Raw genomic sequence first — 21,828 nt, 5'->3', positions numbered from 1 at the left:
GCAAGAAATAACCTTTTTACTAATTAAACTTGAAATATTGAAAGTTTTATTTCAAAGTAACTAGTCTTCCTATTCTGCTTACTCTACAAAACACGCTTCTGCCAAACCGTGCTGTAAATTATGTCCAGATTAATCGCATCCCATTATTTTGAATGTATTTCTTTAAAAAAAAAAAAGAGAACGAGGAGTGGGAGAGTAAGGAAGAATGAGCAGAAATTGAAAATGAGGAGAGAAACTGTGGCTTTACCTTGTTCTGCTGCATTAGGAAAAAAAGAAAGTGACACAGGTGTTTCTTGTGAATCATGTTGCATATTATTTGCTACCGTGTCTGATAAGGGAGGCAATCACAACAATATGCTCCTTGTGTCATCTGGACTGGACAGGGACTGGAAGGAACAGGGAGGAGACAAATTATTCGTTTGTAAGTCAAAGTGAATGCGGTGCCAGTGGTACGAATTTATAATTGGAGTCACACAAACAGGGAAAGCTCCTGTCAGATTCTGTGGACGCCTTTGCTTTCTGTATAGATTTTTCATCTGCCTGTGCACCAAATTCAGTGCTGACGTTGTGGCGACTCCCAGAGCAGACATGTAATTTCTCCATCAGACTGGTGACCTTGTAGAAACCGGGGATACTAACAGCAGTCTCCAGAAGGTTATGGGAAGCACTTCACGTTTTACTTACTTGATTTACCTCTAGCAGTGACAGTAGAGCTCATTCTCCTCTCTGTTATAATCCTGTAAATTCAATTGCAATTGCTTTTATCAATAATGTAAACAAAGTAACTAATTTTCCCTATGGCCTTGGTCTTGAGTTCAGTTTTACATAAATGGATCCTTGTATTTGGGGAGAGTAGCCTTCAGTGAGTCTATGAAAAATTACCTGTTTTTTCTTGTGGACAACTGACTGGAGATTGGCTTTGTATTTTGGGCATCGCCAGTTCTATACATCCTGAGATTCAGACACTAAGTGGAATCTTTTGCAGATTCTTAAGATGCCTGGTGAATTAAATAGACATTCATAAAATGCCTAACATTTATATTTAATGAAATATATAATGTGTCCACATAAGATATTTATATCACTCAAGGATAATCAAGGTAATGATAATGGAAGCTGGATAGTCTGCTACTTTCACTGCTTTGGTTTTGAATCAATGCTATTCTTACCAAATATGGCATCTTATTCCCAACATTTCAACTACATATTTGAAGGAAACAAATCATTCCCATTAACTTTTGGAATGTACAAAAAAGACATAAGCAAAATATCAGAGGGACTAAGAAATGCTATTTTCATCCTATCTTTTCTGTGTTCTTGACTGCACTAGGATGATCCCTCCTTCTCACTGACACTGTTGGATGAACTCTTCACAAAAGGGCATTTCTGTTTCAATAGCTACTGAGTGATATGGCCAAGCATGACAGTTTGCTCCCTGCCAAGTTTGTATTTTCAGCTCAGTGGAGGAGAAAAAAATCCTTTCTTTTCAGCTAAGGTTCTCAAAATATTTGTTGTTTCCAAAATTCAGCCAGCATGATATATATTGAAGCCATACACAAACTAAAGGATAAATTAAATTATTCACCTGCAAAATTTTCACCAAAACTGCAAATGGGGAATACACTTGCCTGATATGTGCTGGCATGAAACAGCTGCTAGAGTGCTCCCTTTTTTCTGATGTTAGCACATTTTAGTATTCCTGCCAACCACAGAGTAATCTCAAGGGCACCTTGAAAAAACAACAAAAACTGCTTAAAAGTTAGTGGTAAAAATACTCCTCTGCCAAAAAAAAAAAAAAAGAAATTGTTACTATTGCTGGAAAGGGTTGGTTTGTTTTCCTTTTTTAATTAATTTTTAAAAAGGAATTAATAGTCTAGGGATTTAAAGGGAAACAAAAATAGCGTTACATATGCTCACAGTATGGTGTGTCTTGCCATCTCAAAGGTTCCCAAATGGTTGGCCCACAGAGACTTGACAGGTCACATAGTTTTAACGCTTCCCTCTGTCTCCTATTGCTGAATCTCGTTTGTAATAGCTAAAAATACACATCTTGCTTTCCCTGTATTGCTTTCCCATGTAAACGGACTTGCTGCCATTATCCCAGGATATGGTGATGTTCTGCAGGGTGGGAGGACAGAAGATGTATTTGCCAACTGGAAGAGAAACAGTTTCTGAAAGGAAGGGGAGGATTTCCCTGAGATATTTTTATTCAGTGGAAAATGATCAAGGACCCTGTGATTAAATAGTATTCAAAGCGGTTTCAGGCACCTCTGCAAAAGGAAATCTGGCAGTCTGGTCAGGGAGTTGGACTAGACAGGCCTCCTGGGAGGCAAGAAAGGGCTGAGGTCTCTTCACCTGCTGCGTCTTATGCATAGTCAGGCAATAACTGGCTAAAAAATTGAAGCAAGCCAGAGAATTAGGAACCCTTACAGAGCACTTCAAGGAATGCCATTCCCTGGAAGGGATATTTAAAATGCCTGCTCTAATCAGCCTGTTCTTGTTTTTAGGGATTTTGAGGATGTAAGTATGTTGTTCAAAAGAAATACATCCGTGAGTTTAAAAGATGCTTCCAAACATTATTTTTAGCACACAATTTTGCTCTAACTTGTTATTGTTTATAATGACCTCAGACTTTTGAAAGCATACCCTAGGCCTTTGGCAAAATGGTTTGCATGCAGAGACACTTCTGTAAGAATAATGTCTGTTTCTCTCCCTGAAGATTTAGTGCTGTCCTTTGCAAGAGTGTTGCTGGGGAAACAGTGACTCTTAGTCATATTTCACATGATACCTAGAATTAATCTGTTAGCAATTCAGACTGGATGGCTCTTTCACTTGGTGCATCTGTTGACAAAGTTCTTCAGATATAGAATTTGTCTACACGTGTATTTTGAACAAAACAGAATCACACATTAGACTTCACTGAAAATTATTTTCCTTGAAAGTCATTTTTCATTTAACATGCCCAAAAAGAGTTACATTTGGTCACTCTCCTAGAGACAGTGGTTTAAATAGATTTATTAATATCTCTTAACCTCAGCTAATATATACAAAAATATCTAAAGAACGTTCTCTCTCAGGAGTTAGGTTGATTGCACTTTAAAACATTTCTTATTTTATTACCTCAGCAACATGCATGGAGGGAAAGAAAATGAAATATCTTATTTGTAAGGATGGAGTTGATAGAGATGGTGTAAACATGAAAATGAAGTTATATCCATGCATCCGACAAAGAAAAGCAGCTGGAATTCAAGTGAACTAGAAACCAGCAATCAAGGAAAAGTTGATCTGTGTGAACTCATCAGCATCAGACTGAAACTAATTGTTGATTGTTTCACTTCAGATCTGTACTGTACAGATTCATGACTGAGAGACTCCCTGTATTTTAATCTCACTGTGAATCTCACAGCAAGATTCTTTGAGTTCGAGCTCAACTAAGAAAAGTACACACCAGTTGAATGGGTCTCTGAATCTAACATGCATTTTTAGTCAGAAGTTTCTCTTTCAGAGAACCAAATGAAGATGGCCTCTGTAGACCTGAACTTTCTGATCACAGGAACGCAGGTGTTCTTTCTGTCCCGTGACCTCACTCACTAAACCACCTTCAAGCTTTTTACAGACATCCCACTTCATAGCTCGCAGAAGTTGCTTCTATCAGGTAAGGCAAGAAAACTTTTGCAAAGGTTTAGAGACCACAGCAGCTTAAAGACTTCATACACAATCAAAGTGGACATTACTCTTCCTCTCAGGTGCTTCACAAAAAATTAAGTACTCTTCCAAATAAGGACAGTCAGCAGAAAGAATTGCATTAGCCTTTCCTCTCATCTAGATAGTTTTCATTATTAAGCAAATAGCCTCTTACTACAAGCATGATATCAATCACTTGTGCCAAGGAATTGGATTAAGTTCACTTGCCAACTCCTTGGCTTGCACCCAATGTTTTTCAGTGCCCTCTGAGTAGCTGCAGTCGGGAGCAGGGAAATTTACAGCTCATCTAAAGAATTCTCAGTGTTTCAGACCTATGAAAACAATGCTTTCTCTGCAAGACAGCATTACCATTTTTGTAAACTTTTTTTTAGAAAGTAGTATACTAAAACTAACATAGTACATCCTAGTAGCAGACTACGCATTTTAATTCCTTTATAAATGTCACACACCTTTCCAATTTACACAAATTTTTGTCAGCCCAGAGTAACTTAAAAGGTAGTTTGAACTGGTTTGGAAACAGGCATATGAAAATGGATCTGACCTTACAGTTAAAAGCTAGAAGTCCAGAACTTGACCAAATATAGCCCAGTACTACAAATATTACAATTTTGTTATAATGACTCCTTGTAGCTAAATAAGCAGATTTAAGCCTTAATGAAGCCTACAGAAACCAGTGGAAGTTTTTCCACTGGACGTGTTCCTAAGGCTTTGAAGAATTCAGAGTGCAAGTAGAATCAGATAAAAGGATATAGATGCTGGATTAGGCAAACAGCAAATTACAACACAGCATTAGCATTTGCCCTTTGCAAAGGTTAAATTATGTTCCTATCTTAAATATTGCATTGCCTATTCCTGCTCCCATGGGACTATCCATTTACAGATTTTGGCTGAAAATGGCAACAGGACCAGAATTCCATCAGAAAGATTTTTTTTTCCCCCTTCATGCTATACTAGAACTTCAGGGCAGATGTTACTAGAAATAAATAGCTCAGAAGGCTGATGAAGAGTCATATGTTATAAGCAGTCCTGGAACAAAGCAGAATGCTCCATCAATAATAAAGTAATTTAAAACTAAATGGAAGTGATAAGTTTGTATTAAAGTCTCCAAATTTTATGAAAATTGCTCCTTGCTTGGTCCCATTACAAAGACAGTGCTCAGAGCAGCTTCAGTGGCCAGTTTTCCAAAGTGCACAAGTCTTTTAAGAACAACTAATCTCTTCATGCGTTTTCTTTCTTAAGTCACTGCAAAAGCAGATGAAGCAAAATGTTCCTGATCTTATTTGTTTCAATTTGAAACTCAGAGGAAGTTTTGGGATATATGGGGACGGAGTCCTCCTATCTCATATTAGACATCTGCCATGTGGATATATGAATTAGTCACCCTAGACTCTGTAGTCTGAGACAAAAAATGAGCTCTTTATCTAACCTCTCTTGAGCAAGTACTATAGGATATGGGGAATATCACTACGGAAGTATCTGCTGCTTTCCACTGATCTGTGAAGAGAGAAGAGGCATCTGGCTCCTCTGTAGACACATAGTCTGAGAGACAGTCACATTGCCTAAGCCAGGCTTTTCTACTCTCTCATTAACAGCTTTGAGACTTTAGCTCTTTCTTGACCTCACATAAGAATCACTTTGCTGGTGATTCAAAACAAATGAATTTCCCTATAAAATACAATTTGTCAGCTAGTGTGAATTAGCAAGGCCTTTACAGATTTAAAAGACTCCCATCCACCTGTTTTTATGGGCTACTAGTCCTTTTTTACAGCTTCAACTATGCTCTCTTGTGCAAAAAATAAGTAAATATAAAGAAAGGGTATGTGTGGATACAGATAAGCGTGGGCTTGTAACCTCTGGAGAACCAAGGAGAAGGAAATACGGTCAGGTATAGTACTGCAAATGTGAGTTACCTGCCAGTAATACCTTCAACTCTCATTCACCATGAATACTCTTACATACTATAAATGTGTAGTGAATTCACTGCATCAAAAGAAGCGTGGCCAACAGGTCAAGGGAGGTGATTCTGCCCCTCTGCTCTTATGAGACCCCATCTGGAATACTGCGTTCAGCTCTGGAGTCCCCAACACAAGAAGGAGATGGAGCTGCTGGAGCGAGTCCAGAGAAGGGCCACAAAGATGATCCGAGGACTGGAGCACTTCTCCTGTGAAGACAGGCTGAGAGAGTTGGGGCTGTTCAGCCTGGAGAAGAGAAGGCTCCGGGGTGGTCTTATCGCAGCCTTCCAGTACTTAAAGGGGGCCTACAGGAAAGCCGGAGAGGATCTTTCTACAAGGACATGTAGTGATAAGACAAGGGGTAAAGGCTTTAAACTGAAAGAGGGCAGGTTTAGATTAGATCTAAGGAAGAAATTCTTCACTCTGAGGGTGATGAAGCACTGGCACAGGTTGCCCAGAGAAGTTGGAGATGCCCCATCTCTGGAAGTGTTCAAGACCAGTTTGGACGAGGCTTTGGGCAACCTGGTGTAGTGGAGAGTTTCCCTGCCCATGGCAGGGGATTTGGAACTAGATGATCTTTGAGGTCCCTTCCAACCCTAACCTTTCTATGATTCTATGATTCTATGCTATCACTGAAAATAAATAATATTGAATGCTTCTAGATGAGTCCTGTAATCTCTTTGCAGGGATTCAGAGTAGGAATCTCACAGCATACAGTGGACATTGAAAAAGAGGAACTAGAGTAGAGATTTCCCAAAATGGCCATTTATGTGCTTATAAGAAGCATGACTGGAACAAGCATAACTGAATGCAAGAAATCACATGCAGACAGCAGCCTGGAACCATCTGAAAAAAAAAAGCATAAGAGAAAATAAAACCATATTTTTGCACTCAGCCATTGCATTGCAGAGACATTCTGTAAGTTTGCATGCAAAAGGAAAAAGCGAGCAGTATTATACAGTCAAAGTAACATGTTCAAATATCCATTTTTGCCGGTTATTTGATGCAGTTACGAACTTCTTTTCATGGATGCTTTATGCTCTTGGAGCAGGTCACTACATATATTTTTAATATAGATGTGTAGTAAGTAACCATTATAAAAAATTATTCTATGTTACTATTATAAAACTATGTTTTAAGAGGCAGAGTAATATTTTTTATGATAAAGAAGTACCTCATAGATACACGAGACAAGAATATCTGTAATTAACATGGTCCCTGAAAAATAACATAGATAGTGGAATTACCAAGCAAATCAAATTGTTCTGGGATAATGGAATAGTTACTGAATTGTAAGGCTAAATTAGAGTAAAGAATTAAAAACCAAGGAGAAGATAAAAATAAAATTAGCAGCATACTTATTAAATAATAGATTTGGTAATAAACCAACTGTGTGTAAGGTGGCTGTCAGGTGCCCCAAAGCCACCCCCACCTCCAGGCTGACCCAGTCCAGCTCCCTCAGCCTCTCCTCCTGGGACAAGTGTTCCAGCCTCACCACCCTGGAGGCCCTTCCCTGAGCTCCCTCCAGTTTGTCCATGTCTTTCCTGCATTGGGAGCCCAAAACTGGATGCAATACTCTAGGGGCGGTCTGACAAGTGTTGCTCAGAGGAAATAAATTAATTCCTTGATCTATTGAATACACTTCTGCTGATACAGTTGAGGATGCTGTTAGCCTTCATCGCTGCCGGGGCTCCTTGCTGGACCATGTTTGGCCTAAAAGCCACCAGAACACTCGGGTCCTATCCAGAAGAGCTGCTCCCTGGCCTAGCCCATACCAACACAGGGGGTTAGTCCATGCCAAGTGCTGGGCCCTGCATTTGTCCTGGCTGAACATCATAAGGCTCCTGTTGACCCATTCTTAGTGCTGGTCTGAGTCCCTCTGGACGGCCCCCTTGTCCTCAAGCATATTAACTGGTCCCACCAGTCTAGCATTATCACCAGATTCACTGAGAGTGCACTCCATCACATCCTTTATCATTGTTAAGTGTATTAAACATCAGCAGCAGGTCCCAGGACAGGCCTCTGAGGAACTCCGCTTGTACCCAGTCTCCAGGTGGAGTGTGAACCACTAGTCACCACACTCTGAGCCCAACCATGCAGCCAGTTTTTCAAACGTCTAGTAGTCTGCTCAATTACTGCTGTTATAATTACTATTCTCTTCAACAAACCACCTCCCTGAGTGATTTCAGGACCCCCATTGCAGATCTGAATAACAAAAATTACTGTTTGCCACTACTTTTTATTACTACTGACACCCCATGAAAACCGCAGCTGTACTGTTGGAGATTGAACAGTAACTTATTCTCCCTTCAGCAGCAAACTCGTTCATCAACATTTCTTTGCTGAATTCTCATGGATGTAGCTCACTGATGAGTTTTTGCCAAAAGTAAAGCCAGGTTAGGACATTCTTGCCTCCTTTACCTCTGCCTCTTCACTTCATTACCGTGACTCACTGCCCCTTGGCTGTCCTGGTACTGCTCTTGGTGGGATCAGCTGAGGAGGCAGTAACAGTAGTGTGGAGGTGGGACCTAGAGTGAAGGTGGGACAGAAAAGCGGAAATGTCTGCAACTGGCATTCCACAAGGGAAAAACATACCATTGAATACTACATATGGCCTTACTCCTGGCTTACCTGAAACAAAACCAGACAAACAAACACAGTGACTATAATGTGATTTTCAGCTCCCAAGACTGTTTTCCAAATCTCGCCCGGTGACAGTAACAGTAAATATGAAACTCCATCCTGAATTACTCTGTTCCCTGTAGCATTCCTCCAATAGCAGAACGAAATACAAGTGCTGGAAAGACATCCAAGTTTGAGCTAATTTTCACAGAAAACTCCCCAAATCAAATGTTATTCAAGCTCCTGAACAGGACATTGAATAGTGAAGCTGGTGAACACATAAAAAAAAAGCATGACATCATCCCAACACTTGTATTTGTTCCGCTCTCTCTGAGGGAACATTTGTGTTTTTTCAATAGTAAGGGTGCCATGGCTCTCAGGAGGGACAGAAGCTGTTTTCTCAGCAACCAGCAACTGAGGTTCATTTTCACTTTTCAGAAATGCCCTTTCAGTTCCTGATGGCAGTTATGTGCCAAAGGGGCCCAGCAGGCCTTTTTGGAGACTGTCACTGGTGTTCGAGGAATGTTGGAGCATTTCCTTTCCCTGAAATGCCCCTTTCCATTTATTGAGACTGCTAAATCATCTCTGCCAGCAAGGATTTATACCTAGAGCTCATAGGATGGAATCACTTTCCAACCTGTTGGACCAAATTGGTCCCAGGAGGAATGATCATGTACTGTGGCTGTGCTTTCTGGAGAAAAATCTAAGACAGAGAGATAAGGTTACACTCTTTTCTCAAGCATTCTCTTCCCTTATATCCCTGTAACATTTTCAGCTGAAGGCCTCTTGGGTTTGAAGTTTTAAGAAGCAAAGGTTGTCTACCTGAACAGCTCTTTCAGATGACTGAGTGGGACATTCTCAAGTCCACATCTTTTCTTTTAATTGTATACACATTTTGCATCAAAATGTAACTTTCATTACTGTGTGTTAGTGAAATAATGATGACCTTTCTTGAGGATAAATACCATTAGGGGAGACATTGTTCATTTGACAAATTAAGAGTACACAACACTTGTTCCTCTGTCATAAGCACATACATTGGTGGCCAGAACGGCTTATTCATGGCCTGAATCTAAAGCTCGTTGTAAGAGAGACCTGTTGAAATGCTAAAACATGGCAATGAAAGGACTCCCAACTAATGAAAAGATCGGAATCAGAGACCAATACAGACAAATCAGGTTAAGCTGGATGTGGATAGACTTTTTTTCTATACAAAAACATACATCATTTTCTTTACAATAATTCATAGGATATAATGGGAAAATCGATCATTTTCTAGAGACATGGAAATGTACTACTTTATGCATACAAAGAGAATACAGTCTTGTGTGTCCAAGGAGGTTCTGAATACCTTTTGTGTACTACTCCAAATGCTAGAAACAGAAACAGAAATACCACACCAAAAATGTGCGTAAAGCGAACTTTGCTCAATCACAACCACTGGGTTACATGCCGTATGCTTGCACAGTCAAACTGCTTGACAAGAGTTGAGCATCAGTACTCTAGATGAGCCATTAACTTCCTTAACACTTAAATTCATGATCCCATCCATCCTGGAGAGGAGAGGAGAGGAGAGGAGAGGAGAGGAGAGGAGAGGAGAGGAGAGGAGAGGAGAGGAGAGGAGAGGAGAGGAGAGGAGAGGAGAGGAGAGGAGAGGAGAGGAGAGGAGAGGAGAACATGGGTCTTGTTACATATTGTAGTGTAAACAGAGAAAAGAGTGAGTTGGAAAGAAACAAGGGAATATCTCACATAATTCAGATTCCTTGGGGGAAAAAAAAAGGTAAACAACAATATACTGTTCAATTATAGTAATAAGTATGGCTGTGGAGGCTGACATCTCTGCATCACACATGTAAGCACTATACAAGAAGCAATTATGAAGAGCTAGGAAAGTGCTTCCAGATATAACAATAGTTTATTAAAGTCCATCTGGTGGTAAGCCAGCAAGAGGGAGTGTCAGTATATGCCTAGAGAAAGTGATTAAAACATAAACAGGATGTGATGAGGGAGGTGAATAATCTAAAAGAATCATAGTAATGCAGAGTTTCATTAGTTAACTTTTCTGGTACAGCAGCTATATTTTGCTTAATGCCAGCTGCTGTATCTCTCTTCAGCCCAAACATACCCCTGATATTTAACTATAAGGCTTGTAAAGCATAATTACTGTTTATTAACTGAATAACACAAAGGGGAACAAATTAGAATCTAAGGTCCTCAGTGGCCATCCCGCTGAGGATAGAAGGCCACTAACACCTGGCAGCATGGGCTATGGTTGCACATCAGGTGATGTATGTGTGGATATATAGCTACAGATCCTCTCCCCTGCTTCCCTCATATAGACTGACATCCATCAGGTCTTCCTGAAGGAGCCCTAAATGCTCAAGCACACCTGCAATAGCACTTGACTTTTCCAAATTCTCAAACAGGGCAACATAGCAAGGAAAGTGCTACCTGTCATGACTGGGTAAGCTATGCAATTACTGTCCACTGGAGACAAAGAGAAATCTTCATGGTTCAACCAAACAGCCTTCAGAGATTAACATTAGCATTCATGATTGCCGTTTTTGCAGCTTTTGTTATCTAACTCACACCAGCCTCAATGCATGGTGTTTCTGAAGTATCCTCATTCTTGTCTATCCTGCCCCTTAAACATAAAATATACTCCCTATTCCCAATAGTCAGTGAATTTCTTGGGGTTTTTTGGAGCTCTCCGCAGGTTTTATTTCTTTCCCCACTAGCCTTGGCCAACTGTCTTGTGGCACCATTAAAAGAATAATCCTCATCATCCATGCTAACATGCCCAGAACTCTCTTTTTGTGCCTTTAAGCCCTGTTTAGAGTCTTGTTCAGTTCTCAGCCATCATCTGTGTGAAAAAAGTGTTTAATTTTCCTCTCCTCTCCTTCCATAGATAACATTGTTCTAAAAGTTATTGGAACAATGTCAGCTATCCTCAGTTAAACTAGAACCTATCATCATGGCCACATCTTGTGTCTGAAGGAGGTATCAAGGCTTAATGGAGATAGATGCTGGATGCTCTTATCTCTTCCCTTCTCCTGTGTTCTGCTGTTGTACATTTTGTCAAAATCCATCTCTCTTCTGGCTTTATGGTGTCTCAGTGATGTGACTTTGGCATGTCGATCATCCTGGCTGGGATCTGCACCTGCATCCTTTCTGTTTTTAGAAAGACAGATGCAAGGAAACACGGTTTTCATAAAGCAGTGTTTACATCTGAGTCTAGGCTGCTTACAACAGCTGCAGCAAACATCCATCACCAGAACTTTAAAGCAAGTGTGCTGCCTCAGATGAAATTTTGAAAGATTGTTTAGAGCTCAATAAATCCGCTACATTAATAGTAAACTATTCTAGTAATTAAAAGCATTTTCAGAGACAAAGACCATAGAAAATGTCTTCTACCAAGTTAATTTTCATTCTTTTAAATGAATATGACTGTCGTCATCTACCTGGACTTGTGAAAAGCTTTTGACACTGTCCTGCACGACATTCTTGTCTCTAAATTGAAGAGGCATGGATTCAATGGATGGACCACTCGATGGATAAGGAATTGGCTGGGTGGTCACACTCAAAGAGTTGTGGTCAATGGCTCCATGTCCAAGTGGAGACCAGTGATAAGTAGTGTTCCTCAGGGGTCAGTACTGGGATCAGCACTATTTAACATCTTTTTCAGTGACATGGACAGTAGGATTGAGCACACCCTCAACACATTTGCTGATGACACCAAGGAGTGTAGTGTGGTCAACACACTGGAGGGAAGAGGTGCCATCCACAGGGACCTTGACAAGCTTGATAGTGGGCTTGTGAGAACCTCATGAAGTTCAATAAGGCCAAGTACAAGATCCTGCATGTGGGTCAGGGCAATCCCAGGTACAAATACAGGCTGAGCGGAGAATGGATTGAGAGCAGCCCAGAGGAGAAGGAGCTGGAGGTTTTGGTTGAAGAGAAACTCTACATGAGCCGGCAATGTGCGCTTGCAGCCCAGAAAGCCAATCATATCCTGGGCTGCATCAAAAGAAGCATGGCCAGCAGGTCAAGGAAGGTGATCCTTCCACTCTGCCCTGCTCTTGTGAGACCTCACTTGGAATATTGGATTCAGCTTTGGGGCCCCCAACACAAGAAAGGCATAGAACTGTTGGAGTGGGTCCAGAGGGCCACAAAGATGATCCGAGGACTGGAGCACCTCTCCTATGCAGATAGGCTGAGAAGGTTGAGGTTGTTCAGCCTGGAGAAGAGAAAGCTCCGGGATGATCATATAGCAGTCTTCCAGTACTTAAAGGGGAACTACAAGAAAGCTGGAGAGGGACTTTTGACAAGGGCGTGTAGTGATAGGAGAAGGGGAAATGGCTTTAAACTGAAAGGGGGGAGATTTAGATTAGATCTAAGGAAGAAATTTTTCACTCTGAGGGTGGTGAGGCACTGGAACGTGTTGTCTAGAGAAGTTGTGGTTGCCCCATCCCTGGCAGTGTTCAAGGCCAGTTTGGATGAGGCTTTGGGCAGCGTGGTGTAGTGGAGGGTTTCCCTGCCCATGGCAGGGGGATTGGAACTAGATAATCTTTGAGGTTCCTTCCAACCCTAACCATTCTATGATTCTGTGATTCTAAGATGTTCCTGCTCGTGGCAGGGTGGTTGGAACTAAATGATCTTTAAGGTCCTTTCCAGCTCAAATCATGCTATGATTCTATGATTCTATTTTTTTCCACTTTCATTAAGCTGAGTGTAACTAAAATAAAGATACAAAAGGTGGGCACAGAGGGGAAGATGAGGCAAGTCAAGAAAGAAGTGACTGGTAATGGATCAATTCTGTGCTGACCATTTGCAACTAATCAGTGTTTATTAATCATTTTGCAAAGCTCGAATCTTGCAGCTTCAGTTTCAAAGCTATAAATCTGATTTTCACTTTAAAGATTACTGAAAACCACAGTGTAAAAATTTATCTTCACCATTAAAAAGCTAATTAACATGGCTGTCCTCAGATAGAAATGCAGTGAATTCAAGGCAATTTTAGTTCTAGCACGAGGCAGACGTGTCAAAGTAGGCCTCAGGCAGGAGCATAGAGCTGATCTTGTTGTGATAGGTGTCTTCACTGTGCTTTTATACCATCGTAGTTCACACACGTTAGTTATCATATTGATTTAAAAAAAAATAAATTTAAAAAATTGGGAAAAAAAATAAAAAGAATCATTTATAGCAGAAGAACCCTAAGGAGTAGCATCACAAATGGATTCTCACTTAACTTGCTGGTGGTTTTCCACTGGTCCTGGCCTCTGTTGATTCATTTTCCAACTATAGGCTATCAGAGTATTCAGGGAGCTGCATGTGTCTAGATCTACCTCAGCAGTTCAGTAGCAGCAAAACTGTTAATAATGCATTCCCTTTTTTCCGTGTTTCTGAGTAACCTATGATGGCTGGCAACTCTGTATTAATGATTCACAAAAAGGAAAAGCTATTCCCCTTCTTCTTGCTTCATAGCATGTCTTAGATTTTCTTTTATCAGGCTTCTTCAGTTTTCTGTGGGGGTGGGGAGGGTGGGAAAGTCTGTCTGAATGCCTTATGTTCGCTGAGAGATCATTACGGCATGCCAAGATTTTACAGGGGTGAAAATATTCCAGGAAGTTGTTATTTATCAATTCCCAAGGAAATTAGCTCACAGAATCCAAAAATAAGCCTTATGTAAATGAAAGTAAACAAAGTAATAAATGCCAAGGGGCGTGTAATTTTGCTTTTATTTTCTATTTCTGCTACACCAACACAAAAAACATCATCAGTTCTCATTTTTTTGTCCTGTATGAAACCAGAACTGTGCAGGTTGCTCTGAAAAACCTCAAATATGAGCTGTAAACATGGAGCCTAACAGCTCCCACAATTGTTTCTTAAACAGCTGGAAATCACTGCTGCTTTTCATCCTAGTGTAACTACAGTTCCACATGAACTTCATTTTTATCATTTAAAATTGTACTCAGTTTCATTACGATACTGAAGCAGGGAGTTTCTTACAGTATTTTACTCAAAGCTCCTTTGATGGCTATTTTGGGTTCATCAAGAGGGCATTTCTGTCTTTATCTTAAGGTTCTGATTCAAGTTCATGGAGCAAACAGTTGAGGTACTTAAAAAGTCCAACACTTCACACTTCTTGTTATTGTCTGTCTAGTGAAGGCAACTTCTCCACAAAAGAGTCAACAGCACTGGACACATACCTTCACTGCAAGTGCAGCTCAGATACCCAACTTCACAGTCTGGTCTGCTTTCATCAGCAGTTTAAACTAATCCACTTGAATGTGAGCTGCTGCACTTGCTGTGTGGTCTCCACTAGCTCTGCAGGTGTGCGCTGGGAAGCTAGGAACTGTAACACTGGAAAACATCCCAGGAAAAGTTGCTAGAAATCATCTCTCGTGTTGGTAGCACAGCTGGAAGATCCAGAGCAGAGGATTGGGACTGTTTCACCTTGCCCCACAGTGTGTCCCAATGTGGCTGTCCTTCCACCATGGTCTTACACCGATATAACTGCCTCCCTGCCTGATGTTGTATGTATTTTACAGCCTCCTCTTGCCATGAACTTGGTTAAGTTAGGGAAAAACTCCGTGTAGCTGCCTTCCAAGAAAGTAAATACAGGAAAGTCTTAGAAACTGTGAGTCATTTTTTAACATGTTCTCATGGCAATCCCCATGTAGGAATTCAGCTGGCCAGAGATGTCCATATGGCCTCTTGCTAAGCTGCAGACCAAGAGATGAGCGGGCAGGACCATCTTGCCTACTTGTGTGGAGAGCCCCAGTGAGGATGGCAGTCATGGCTCAGGGGACCAGTTCACCCCTTCCTGCAGGACAGCACCCTCCAGGATGCTGCTGCCCCTGGCAGGAGTCACACATCCAAACCCGGATGCAGCAAGAGGCTGGACTGGCACCAGCGCCTGAAGTGCTACTGCATTAGAGGCTGAAATTTGCTGCTGCAGTACAGGAGTCTGCTGCAAACGACACCTGCCATTTCTCCCTTTCCCGAGAGATTAAAAAAATTGTCCGCTGCCTGTTCTCTGTGATTCACTTGTTGAAACACCTTTGTTGATTCTCAGGAGAGAGAAACAAGATCATTAGATCAAGGATTGCTCAATGGGAAAAAAATTGCACCCAGGGGAAGTGGAGCTGGAAGAGAAGATGAAACCCTGTCATTGCTCTATCCTTTCTGCAGAGCTTTGTCCTGTCAAATTTTAAAGACTATAAAAGAGAAATGCCTGCTGTGGGAAAAGGGATGTAAAACAGTTGCACTTCTCCATCTTGATGGCCTACTACACATGGGCGGACAGATGCTTCAAAACAATAGTGATAACATCTTGTTAATAAGGCTCACATCTCCTAAATATCCCTGAAGTGGGTAATTTATGAAGGTACAGAAACAGGGAGCTGAAGAACTTTTTATTTGCTGTACTTTAACAAGCTATCTTGGTTACGTGATTAGCTGTATGATAGCAGCATTATCAAAAAGATAGTTTAAAGGTATTTAATGGCTTAGCAGAGCAACGGTAGCCATGGGTTGCCAGATGATACACAGAACTCAACAACAATATAAATGCAACAATTTTGAGAGGAAAATACAGATTCAGTAACACAAAGCAATGTTGTGACTACGTTTTCAAAAAGTGCTGACAAATGCCAAACTCTCTCCAAATCACACTGGAGCCTTTTGTTTCAGACATTGTTTTTCTCAGCCTGAATTTTTTCCCAAAAATTCCCAATTCATCCAAAAGATGTTTACAGAAGTTATTTCAATTCCTCCAGAATGTTTCTTTTTTTTTTTTTTTTTTGGCAATGTCAGTGAACCAGAAGAATTCATTTCGTGCACAGTTTGAGCCATAAGCATCCTGTGAGGTGCCAAGAGAGAACTATGGGTATTCGGCGTCTCATAGCATAAAAGCCCTGCCAGTGTCACGTTTTTGAGTGGTTCCTTCTGGAAATTTGAGAGTTTCTTCTTGTGGTCACTGCTGGGAACATGATAAAAAGCAAATGAATGTTTATGAATAAAAAATTACCAAGTCAGCATGAGTCCTTTCAAGACTTTGGGTTGGCTCAGCTGTAGAGTTGAGTTGGAGGAGCTGGGCTGAGCGGTTTGTCAGAAGTGAGAGACAGGGAGGAGGTTGTGAAGTACGTGCAAAAGCTCTAGGGAGAAGAGAGATGTCAGATAAGGAGGAAAAATGACCTCTCTGGGTAATGGAGGAGCTCAGACCGCTATGGGTTACTCATTAAACTCAGAACAAGCTTTTATCCCATATCAGACTTGTGAGCTATGGGTTTGCCTAGTTTTGTCTTGCACACTCCTTCTCCTCTCCTAGGGATGCAAGCTGATCAGTTAGTAAGGAGGTGGTTTCTCTGGCTGATAAGAGGCCAAAAATCCTAATTACCTCCATGTCCTGTGTTAACTAACTTGGGCGTTAACATTGGTAACATTCTGTTGTGAACATCACTCAAGATGATTGTTCTGCTATGCAATCAAATGCCCTCAAATTACCCATAAAGCAGTGGTGTCTTAGCAAGGGGCCTATTCTTTACCATAATTGACTCTTGCTTTGTCTTTCACCATTTTTGACTAGAAAAGGCATTATTGCTATGGAGCGTGAAACCAACAGATCTTATGCAGCACCATCGCTCAGCACAGGGACGTTGCACAGGGCCATGCTGCAGGTCAAAGCAAGCTGTGGTGGGTATCACAGTGGAGTGTTGTGATTTAACCAGGCTGGCCAACAAATACCACCCAGCCGCTTGCTTACCCTCCCTCAACTCCTGGGGGATGTGGAAGAGAATTGGAGCGGAAAAGGTAAGGAGACTTGTGGGTTGAGATAAGAACAATTTAATAATTGAAATACAATTAAGTTAAAAGTAGTAATGACAAAAATAATAATGATAATGTTAATAATATATTATAATATATAAAAATGCTAATAATATATACAAACAAGTAATGCACAGTGTAAAACGGGAAGCTGAGAAGTCCTTGATTTCCTTAGCAACAACTAAAACATCAGTACGTTATCAACATTCTTCTTGTACCAAATACCATACTAAATCCAAAACACAGGGCTATTATAGCTACTAAGAAGAAAACTAACTCTATCCCAGCCAAAACCAGGACAGGGGACGAGGCAGCAGTGTGGGTGTCTCCACCTGAGAGAGAAGACCTGGAGAGCAAGAAGGTAGCCTTGGGCCAACATGGTGAGGGAGAGAGAGAGAATATTTTAAATCAGCCAGCAAAATGAAGACACTGTAGAGCTGGGAAGAGATGTGTGCCCTGCACTCTTTAAATGGGTGTTGATATTTCTTTCCTGTTACGTCCTCCTGAAAGCCAAAGTAGATTTTTCTTGTGTGTTCAACAGATGCACCCAGGGATTCATAGGGTTGTATGGGCTCTACACTTTCATGGGTACATGTACATGTGCACACACCATTCATCTACTACATTACTACCACATAATACTCACCATGCAGGTTGCTGCTGAAAAGCCACCGCATGTCTGCCAGTGCATAAGCATATACAGCCATCTTTAAACACTTCTGTTACCTTAGTAACAGCCCAAGGGAAATCCCTAAGTAATTAACCAAGCTGCTTAGCTGTTGAAGGTTTCTTATGAGAGAAGCTGTTCGTTAGCTTCTTTATCATCGCTAGCAAAAATTCTATATGTATAAAAGAAATGGCACAGGGGCTGATGTAAGGAGTGTCCTTTGTCTATTATATGGGGGAAGGAGACCGAGTGCCCATGTGTACCTTGTTAAGCCATTTACTTGGCATGTGTGTACATGCTTAGTAACTGATACTAAAACAGCTGAAGCATGAACCTCAAAGGATTTAGAGGTGCAGCTGGCAGGCTGGATTTCGTCAAAGATTTCATTGTACTTTCTAAGACACCATCTTGGTTTCTCCCTCCAGTGCCGCATTCAGAAATCACTTCCAGGTTCGCTGATGCATAACTGAGTCAGACTTGAAGAAACTGCTATGATCACTTTGTCTGAGCTCCAGTACACGCCATCCGATAGAAATTCACTGTTTTGGTTTTGTTCTTGTTTTTGTGTTTTTTTCCTGCAGAAGGCAATATTCTTCCTTTGTATGCTAAAGAGCATAACTGAGCCTGCCAGATTGTGGAAACCATAAAGCTTGCCTTACAGAAAGGCATACCTTTTGATCCTTTCATCTAAACAATTTGGAGACAACTGGACAAAACTCTGTGGGATATGGACTGTCCTTTCTCCTTTAGGATAGAAGCTAAATAGTAATGTCAACTTCTTTCATGATATGGATCCCTAAGGATTTTTCCATGGAGCTGTGGTTGCAGAATGACTTCAATTTGCTTTCTTGAGTTACCTTACAAGGTCATGCAGAGGAGCAGTCCATGGTCATCACAACAAAGGCATGACTAGGTCAGGTCACTAACTTTTCAGTCCAGCACTTTTCCTTCCAGAGATGCAAATCCAGCAACACAACAACAACAACAAACACCCCAAAATCTCCATAGGAACTTGTGTCTTGGATCATTTTCCTTAGTAAGTCTTTGCAGACTCTGCTGGGTGACAGACAGATCCCATCTGAGGAGAGCCAACATATGGAACTTAGGGCACCTACCAAGGAAGAGGACGATGGCATGTTAAGCCCTTGCTTATTCTGAGCAAGCTCAATGCCTCAAGCTTCACCACTCAATATCGTCTCTCTGCTCTCAGTACAGTGACACCAGCTAAAGGGTCTCTCCCATGTGTCATGGCAGCCTTTAAAAGCCTTGCATTGTCTTTGTATGGGATGGGAAAATTTTTGAAGTCTCAAAAATGCTCAAAGGAGGAAAGAACAGCAGCAGCTGTCTGTCTGTAGCCTGTGCCATGCCAGAAGGATGCTGTTTAACCTCATTTTGATCATTTTGCATGCTGAGCCTTGACAGTACTAGCCTCCACATTGACCTACGTGTTCTGCTCCTTAAAGCTCGAAGATTCACATCCATTTCAGCAATAGATATAATTTTATTTTTTGATTAGTCAGTCCTGGAGTAGTGTAGCACTTTATGCCTGTTAGAGATAATTTCTAACATGAACGAGTCTTAAGAACTTTACCCTAATAAATCAACAGACATCTGAAAAATGAGATGCAAAACCTACAAAGTAGGAAAAATATGTGTATAAAATAGAATAATCAATTATATTATACATTATAGTACATTTCTCCTAAGTGCCTAAGGTCTCAGTTGACCTGGCGGATGGGCTGGCTGACCTGTCTCCACCATCTGTGTAGCATCTTGAGGTCCCCACGACACCCTTTCAAAACTCCCTAATGGCTTTCCTCTAACAAAAATACAGCTCCTTATACTAAATACAGCTGTGGTGACTCTCAGTTTTCTCCTTTCACATTCTCCGAGACTCATTTCTGAAATAGTAATGGTAAAAGCAAAACACGGCATATTTTCCCCTCCCCTAGGACTTTCTCTGCATTTACACTGCTATGCTGTGCCTGAACTAGCACATTTCTTCTACTTTAATCAGTCTTCTTGCTGGTTATGACTTTTGCAGCATGGCTACAACCCTGTGGAAACATTATAAGAAGAGTTCATTGTATAGGCAAGTTACTAATCTCTCAGGATAAGATCCGCCCCACTTAATCTTATGTTTCTAGGTCAGGTCGTTAGTCTCAGTCATCAAAGTGAAATGCAGACCTAGAGGAACATGGATGATGCACCCTTTCACCCTTTGACTCTTTCTCTTCTCTGACTAGATAGGAGATCTTAGTGACTGAGGCATAAGAGGCACCTATATTTCAGGTCATTCAAGTTAGGTGAGATGAACCTCACCAGTGAACCCCAGGGCCTTTAGGAGCTTTTCCCTGTTGCACTTGAATAATTCAGATAACAGACATAATCAAAGATTTAGTCCACTCTGTTCCACATTAGTGGAATAGATGTTACAGTAGCACAAAAATATACAATTAATATTAATAACGATAGCAATGGGTTTAATGTTTATGTTTCATGGTCCAGCCTAAGGACAGTTTTCTCACTGTGAGAGTCATTCATAGAGTAAACTCTTCCTCCATGAGTCTAATACAAAGGTCAAACATCCATGAGTTTTCAGAAGACCTGCAGTTATTTTGCTGTCATCTGAAACTGGAGAAATATACATTCTTAATTGGGTTGTGTATTCCCACTGACCTTCCATATATACGTGGATGTATGTACACATTCACAGGACTAATGGTATGGTGATGCAGAAAAATATCTATGATTAGCAGTATCTGCTGCTGTCTGCTAAGGGCAGTTCACCTATGCTCAGATTGGGCTGCAAATAGTCTTGAAAATGAGTCGTCTTCGCCTTTTCCTTTCCCTTCTTCTTTTGTTTTGATCTATATCCCACAGAAAGTGAAAGTGCTGGCTTTTGCACTCTGCAAATGAGTATTAATGAGGTCATTAAACTTTGATGACCATTCATTTATATGGCACACCTGTGGACAAAGCTACCTTTTGGTCTCCAGGAAAGGCAGTTTTTCAGCTCCAAGGGCCAGACAGATTGCAGTCAGGCAATGCTTTTGCTGCGCAGAAGGATTGCTCAATGAGGCTGATTAGGAATTCACCTGATAAGAGATTAGAAGGGAAATTAAATGTTTTGGAATGAGAGAGAGGAAAAAAAGCAATTAAAAAATAAAAAAATAAAATAAGCCAGCAGCAAAGATCTCTCTTTCAGGAGTCAGCAAGGCACAAAGGAGAAGTCAGCAGTAAAAGGAGGGAGAAATAAGGCATTGCATAAGGCTTTGCTCTCAACATGAGAAAAGATCTGGCCCACTGAGGAAACTGAAACAAGGAAATCTGTGTAGGTTTTGCGAAGACGTTCACTTCTCTAGTGTTAACTACATAATGAGCGATCAAGGCCTTGGCAATTTTTCAGAGTTGGTGCGCCTATCTTCTTCAGCTAGCACATTGTCCAGGAGAGGTGGCTTATACACCAGCACTCCACAAATCACAAGCTTTGCAAAAGAAACCAGGATGTTAGCAGGAGGGGGGCTAACGTTCTCTTTCTGTGAAGGAGTCACAGATAGACAGTGTCCAGCAGTCAGGCAAGGCAGGAAACAATGCTGCACGGCTGCAGTGGTTAGGGAGCTAAGAAGTTACCTAATTAGGCACTCTAGATTTTCATTTAAAGCTCATTGCAAACAAATGATCTTTGTTCTTTTTCCTATAGGGATCAGAGGATTAGTTCTCATACATAAACTGTACCTTTGACAAACAAATAAAAATCAATACATAACATTGACAGGTGTCTCACCAGTAGAATAGGAAAACAGAGTGCATCCTAGCAGAGGCTGCTTTTGCAGAAGTGGCCAGTCATCAATCTTTGCCATCTTGCTCTCAGAAATGTGATGTAGGCTGTGAGGCTTATTATGGAGGATCACAAAACCTCTCGATTAAAATAAGAATGTTTATTATTTTCAAGACTGAGTTCAGGGGAATAAGAGACTCTGAGCATCTCAAAATGGCTGCAGCTTTCCTCCAGCCTCCCTCCTGCCGACCTCGCCTGTGAGCAGCTCGCCC

Source organism: Tauraco erythrolophus, chromosome 1 (assembly GCF_009769465.1).
Source record: "Tauraco erythrolophus isolate bTauEry1 chromosome 1, bTauEry1.pri, whole genome shotgun sequence".
Lineage (NCBI taxonomy): Eukaryota > Metazoa > Chordata > Aves > Musophagiformes > Musophagidae > Tauraco > Tauraco erythrolophus.
Note: the sequence above shows the minus strand (reverse complement) of the source record.